Source organism: Nematostella vectensis, chromosome 11 (assembly GCF_932526225.1).
Source record: "Nematostella vectensis chromosome 11, jaNemVect1.1, whole genome shotgun sequence".
Lineage (NCBI taxonomy): Eukaryota > Metazoa > Cnidaria > Anthozoa > Actiniaria > Edwardsiidae > Nematostella > Nematostella vectensis.
The window spans coordinates 13,616,276-13,623,460 of NC_064044.1; the positions used below are offsets into that span (position 1 = coordinate 13,616,276).

The window sequence follows — 7,185 nt, forward strand, 5'->3', positions numbered from 1 at the left end:
TATGTTCTCTTCTTCGTTGCAAACCCATGCTTCGCAGTATCCTTTTAAGGTGACGCAACAAAAGCACCACTCCGTCAAAGGTACTTAGAAAAGACAATATATCACTGTACTGTAGGCCCATGTTGAAATAGCCTTCAATAAGTAAGTATCGATCACCTTCCCTTGGATGGTATCGTACTGCCTCGACATGTACAGGCACAATTATACAGAAAACGAGAGAAGCAAAACAGTATGAAACCGCCATTTTGAAACATACGCCTTCACTCGTCATGTCAGCGGTCTCTTGTGAAAGTTGAGCGCTGAAAAAAAAAACACTGGGCGCCCGCTGGAAAAAAAATGTAGGCGTCCAAAAAAAAAACCCTGGGCGTTCGTTGCGAAAAACAGGAGGGTGTCAAGAAAAAATACCCTGGGCGTTCGTTGAAAAAAAAAGGTGGGCGTCAAGAAAAATCAAAGGGCTCTGTGAGCCAACTCGTGAATGCAAATTTGTTTTTCTAGATATTTTCTTGTGTGCAAAAAAAACATATACAGGATGAATTTTGAACAAAGGGTGAACACATCCAAGATGCTGGGAGTACATAACAATGCCTTTTCTTTTCGGTGTGATGAAACACCAAGAACAGTTTGATTATTTATTATTATCATAAAAAGTAAAGAAAAAAAGAAAAAAAAATTAGACGTCACAAGTAGGGATCGAACCTCCGGTCTCTGACGTCTTCTTAGACAAGCGACAGAACCACTATACCACCGAGGCATTGTCGTAGTAACCTCTGAGTAAAAATAATTTTATCCTAATTGGTATCTCACCGTTCGAACTGCTTTTGCTAGCATGTCAAATTTTGCCCTATTCTCCCCGGAAACAGAAGTTAAATACCCGACATAATTAATCAAGATACAGTCATATGTATTTTAAGCATGTCAACATTTTAGAAATTCGCAAAATCGTTATTGATCGTTTCTTGATGAATAAGCGTGTTTGACCGAGTTTTCTTGATATTTAGCACTTAATTTATAAAAAAAAATTATGGAAAAAACAACTTATGAAAGTCCATACTATTTTTCTTGACCTGCAAACAGAGGCTTTCTTTTATTACCCTGCAAAGAAAGGCCCTGCTAACAGAGGCTTTTCCCTTGTGTTTCTCTGACTTATGGCTATATCACGTAATGACCGTAGCGGTCACAGGTCGATGACAAGGCTCTTTTATAGAACTAAGCTTTAACCGGAAGATGGTCACCGGAAGTTTACAGGAGGATCTAAAAATTGCCGTGTTGCGAAAGCACAGAAAGACCACAAAAAGTTTACGGATGATCGATCCAACGATCTGACGATCGAGTGACCCAGAAGTCCGTCCAATAACTCGTAAATGCTTTGTAAGCATTCACGAGTTAAAAAGGTGGGCGTTCGTAGAAAAAAAGAGCTGGGCGTCCGTTCCGTTAAAAAAAAGGTGGGCGTCAAGAAAAAAATTTATATATTAAACATGTCCCTTATGGGCCACCGTACATCCATGCTGACCGCGAAAGGGTAAGTTTTGGAAATGTTACGAAACGTGTGTTAATGCTTGTTTATAGTGGTAGGATACCACTATAAACTAGGATACCAATATAAACTATAGACCCGTCATTGTCAACAAAGGAACCAAAATTAATCGCATTGATCAACAATTGTGTAGTTTATTCCTCGCAAACTCTTTGAAATTATTTGTTATCATCTTAACTAGAAACTCTCTGTGCTTGGCCACAATCTCCTTTTTGTCCTAAATTTTCAATCAGACAAAAGACTGATAATAAACAAAATAAATTTGGGCGAATTGTAAGTTTGTACTATTGTCATAGTCTTGCTAAAGCATACAGACAATTTTAACTAAACATATTGAACATTGGAATGCCTTACAGAGTGCATAAAAATACATTAATTTTTCACCTGATGTCAAAATAAAGGATTGATTGATTATTGTTTTGATGATGAATAACAACTTTCATTCTAAATAAAAAGGCTGTAGGATGATAGTGCCTGTACAACCCTCCCTGGATCTGCTGAATTAACACCAGTGAGTTATATCTATCAACTAACCCTGGAAATGGTGTATTCATTATAAATTTCTTGCAACTTAGAATATATTGTGCAGCATTTTGAAATGCCTAGCTCAATAGATAGTGAATATGGGAGCCAATCAAATGGCAGGATTTGTGATAGTATGCGAGTAGATTTATACTAAAATACTATATATACTCCTTGAATATGCTGATTATATATGAGCCTGGGAGAACGTGCCGTATGTAAAGAGTATCTCACGACATTAATTTAAATAAAATACGATCTTTGGCCCTCGCGGAATGGGCAGAATATCTTAGCAACTAAAAGTATTGACCATACAAATGAGCTCTTTTTCATAGGTGATTCACAACAGTGTCCCTTGTGAACCAAGAGAAGATCTCTACAATCTTTTGGATGCAAGAGAGGCTACAGGCCTCAGAATCAGTGTCCCAGCATACCGACAAAATGTCGACGAATTGTATTCAAACCCCAAAGAGGGCAGATTAATTGTTTTGTGCAAAGATAAAAGCACGGAACTTTTGGTAGGTATTGCTATCTTCAAGCTCCAGAATATTGACGCAGATTTGGTGTCTCCTTTGCCACATTCTCAGGTCCCAGTGTTTGCTGCTGCAAGACATCAGTACTGGGTTCTGTGGTCAGAAGGATAGATTCTCGAGGTAAGTTGATTGGACATTGTTGCCTTTGTGTTGGAATATAATACATTTATAGTATTTTTTCAGGTAACCGGGCAAACATTTCATTTTAGCTGCAAGTGGCGGGATCATTAAGAAATACAAGTGCTTTAAAACTTTACCTAGATTATCAGTTCACAATTGTCGCGATGTATGACGGCAATTCGATACTAATGTCTCTCTTATATTTTGAGCAGGACACCTTTTACGTATTCATTCCACATTGCGACGAAATTTGGAAGCAAGATATTTGCACCCCACTCTGAAGGAACATTTAGAAACTCCGGAACGGAATACTGTTCAAGATTCCCAATCATCTATGATGAGTCAGGAGGTAATAATTTGGTGTAATTTATCGTCGTCGTCGTCGTCGTCGTCGTCATCATCAATTATAATAACTATTTTCATTCAGGCAACAGCTACGAGTACTGCAAGTGCAACTAAAGACACAGAAGGAATTCTAGGTATTCATAGCTCATATTAATGCTACATGTTTATACATAATTGTTGGATATGTGGGTATGACTCATCAGGGGAAAATCATATTACCCGCCCTACACCTGTGTATCGAGCACATAAACACCATCGAACACAAACACCAGCACTGGCGCGCTAAGAACGTCTGAACTGACGCATTATGTGTTGTCATATATGTCATTGCTGAGGGGGAGTGGGGTCATGTGTAGCTAGTCATGGGCCCCAATTTTTCTTGATACAAGAAAGTAAAATTTTAGTTTGGGGTTAGGCTACAAAAGGATATCACAGACTCATGTAATACAAATGTTTACACAACAGAGAAGCATAGCGCTGGCATACCATAAATGCATAAAGCTAATGTATTTTAATTCATTTTCCAGAATTATCAAGCACTGGCCAAGTTTCACATAGCTAGTAAAAGACAAGTGTTAGTGGTAGTCAGTGGTAGTCCTCCCCCGACACATACAGGAGGGTCTTTCCATTTGAAGCTATAGCAGCAGTCAGCTTTACTTTAGTAGTGCCCACTCTTTTAACAGTCTTCATAATAAAATCTTGTAGGACATGCTCACAATGCCACAAATTACAATTGCAATTGAAGACTCTCCTTTTGTCCTTGTCAATACCTATGCGCCTAATGACATAAAAGAACAGCGCCCAAAGAAAAACCCCTGGGCGTTCGTTGCAAAAAAAATTTCTCGAATAAGGAAATGGTATTTCATAACGCCTGATTTCGTTTTAACTACTTATCCGAATAAGGAATAGACTAAAAAGAGGGTTCTTTAGTATTTTCTAAACATTTCTCGAATAAGGAAATGGTATTTCAAAACGCCTGATTTCTTTTTAAATATTTATCCGAATAATGTTGCTATGATGTGGTATAAATCAACCAATCAACTAATACTACTTCTTGTGTTTAAAGGAGAACGCCTATTCGATGAGATTCAAACTTTTTACAAGCCCAAGTGTAAATTTTATTCTGGCTTCTGAGTTTGCAGTTACGAAAAAGGCCAAAAAGGGTTTTCTTTATCTTATTCGACTTTGTGTTTAGCGCAAGCAACTTTCAATAGAAGAGACTACTGCAAGCTATGTGCATAAGGTACGTCACCTACGAAGGGCATACAAACGAGCCCCCATCCCGCAAAAACGTTTAAACGGCATATTTCGTTGTTTGGTTCTGATGCCGAAAATATCAATTTTAAAAGTTGCTGGGAAAAAAATTCTGTTCGTTTTTCCCAGGTGGGACAATTCCTTTTATTCCTAGCCAGCAGTGTTAGGCATTTGAGCACATGAATAATTGGGTTTATCGAAGATGTCCCCTGCACAGTTAAGGATATCTCGACATTGTTAGATAGCAATTGACTCAATGACACGGTAAGAAGTAATACTGAGTGTTGATAAAAGAAAATGATAATCTACAAAACCCAACAATGGACATCTTTCTCCAGGACAATCCATGTGTACCTGAAAAATGGTTGAGACAGCTGCGAGAAAGGTTTGAGCCCTTTCTAACATGGTGTTTTCTATTATACGTCCACAGCGCACAATCGTTTCTAACAGCAGACGCGTTAGCCGTGATTTTTTAGGGGAGGGAGGGGGGGGAACAAGAGGTTAGATGGACTTAGGCATTAATCGTTTAGTCAGATACTTTCTATATTGATAAGTACAACAGAGATTCCCAAACGTTTTGAAAATGACCAGAACCCCTCCCCCCACCCCCCCCCCCCTCTGTATTAAAAGACACCAGCGCATTTAATATGTTGCTTTTTCTTTTGTATTGCTCAATGTTGCTAAATGTTGCTGCAAACTTTCATCAAAAGATTTTACATTACATGTGATGTAATGATATAAAACGCCGTTATGAATTTGTAGGTACAGGTTCTTTGAGTACAACACCCTGCTGATACCAGTCAATACAGGAAAGCACTCGACACCTGTGGTAATGTTTGTGTGTGTGAGTGTGCTGCGTGGCGTGCGTGTGTATGTCATAAAGCTTTCGACCAGATCAAGCAAATAGCTTTCAGTTTTTGATAAGTTAATCCTACAGTTTGTTTTCATATTTGATGTTTAGTTAAAGAACATATCACTAACCATTACTTGTCGCTATGTCATTTTGACTCACTATCTGGAGAGGAGGACAAAGAGATCATCAGTCCTATAATGTAAGGCCATAGAGTATAAAACTACGTTATCAAATACGAGGTAAACCCCTAGGATCCTATTTTGGTGTATATAAAAGTATTTTGTTTAGATTATTGACTTGATTTTGAGGACTATTTGGTCACAAGTAGCGCTAGGTGTGCCAGTATGGTCCGATTGATAGGGGCGGATGGTCAACCGAGTATCCTAATTGCAAGCGGGGCAATCTGATCGTTGTTGTCATCATTTTAATACAGGGCACTTATTTATTATGACGCTGTCATAAATGGATCTTCGTTTGTGATGTCTGAGTGGACTCTACTTAAAACCAATAAGGTATAGGAGAGAGCATCCTTTTTTATTATATTTATGACTGAGAACTTAGGGTTACGCTCCTGATAGTTCTTGTATGTCAACAGAATATACCACTTCAAACAAATTCGGACGACTGCGGTGTAGGAAACAATGACTGTATTCTTGTTCTGTTTGTGCGTTTACTGTTATTTTTCTCAATTGTCAATTAACTATCCGTGTTTACATGTTATAAATTTTAGCGAGTCCTTGGCCAAGGCATGCTGGTTTTACCTATTGTTATATTTTAGCGAGTTTATGTAAATTGTTCATGTAACTTTGTAGTTTGTCAAAATCTAGTCAGTTTTCAGTTGTATGCTTCGCCGCCAGCAATAGTTTTCGCTCTATTGTCGAAATGTCACCGTTAAGATAAAGTAATTTTTTATTAACCTATTTCCTTTTTTCTCTATTTCCGTGTAGAGTAATATATGTATGTATTTTGTTTCAGTACCGTATTAAAGGGAAATTATATTTACGCGTAACTTGCGGTACATGCGGTGTTTTTGTTTGCCAAGTAAGCTTTTACTATAAGGTGTTTACTATATAAGGGATATTACTTAGTCTCTATATGTTGTAATATTTTTATGCTGCTGATCATCACATCGGAATAATAAATTAATGTTTTGCCAGATTGCTAGATGTCTAGGGCTATACAGTGCCATCGGTTATGAGCAGGTAAGATAATGTATATAGTAGAGTCCAAATTGTTTTTACTTATATGGGGTTTTGCCTGAATGTAAAAAAAATATTTCAGAGAGATGTGCCTATCTTGAGGCAACGGATGGTTTTGGAGATCGAGGCAGGGCGTCTGTTTGACCGAGACCACTGTTTCATGTCCTAGGACAAGTTAGGCAACCTGTACTCTTGGCTGTCTGTTAGACTTGTGGAAGAAAACCTTTTACGACTCCAATCAATCAACTCCTGCAGATGTTTATATCATAACATATCGTGCAAAATCGTCCTTCAGGAAATCCAATCTTTTTCAGAACAATAAATGGGACAACATAATCAAAGTGATACCGCTTTTCTTTTCCATAGTGTATCACGCACAAACGAAACAATCCTGTGTAGGGTCAATTATAAATGTAAATGAAATTATTTCAAATAAATTTATTCATTGTGTAATATTTCAACCAAATATGTAATATTTCCAAATTTCAACCACAAACCATTTGCATGGTTTGCATGCAAATGGTTTGTGGTTGAAATACCAAGGTTAGGTTATACCAAGGTTATGCCATTTGCATGGCATAACCTTGGTATAAGAAAATGAGCAAGTACAACCTCATTATAGACAATTTTATATTACACACGAGATCGGAATAGTTATGGAGGCTGGTATCACTTGTGTATTTCAATAAATTCATGCATTTAACAAACGTTATATTCTTTTTTTCGAAAATATCGCAAATCTTTATTCAAATATATCGTAATAACGAAATTACATTTCCTTTTACGAAAAAAAAAAACGGTGTTCAAACACTAACAATCATCTTT

At 37.4% G+C, this 7,185-nt stretch overlaps 1 long non-coding RNA gene across 8 annotated transcripts; it reads left to right on the forward strand.

Moving 5' to 3' along the window:
* The first annotated feature begins 708 nt into the window (after window positions 1-708).
* LOC116601257 lies at window positions 709-6,810 on the forward strand. Of its 8 annotated transcripts, none has more exons than XR_007314173.1 (6): window positions 709-2,709; window positions 2,922-3,058; window positions 3,137-3,188; window positions 3,582-5,673; window positions 6,319-6,363; window positions 6,443-6,810. It is a non-coding gene; the product is annotated as an uncharacterized LOC116601257 (long non-coding RNA). The 8 variants fall into 8 exon arrangements; XR_007314174.1 differs by having other exon boundaries at window positions 710-2,709; window positions 3,582-5,137; window positions 5,595-5,673; window positions 6,319-6,810; XR_007314175.1 differs by having other exon boundaries at window positions 711-2,045; window positions 2,392-2,709; window positions 6,319-6,810.
* Window positions 6,811-7,185: the final 375 nt, after the last annotated feature.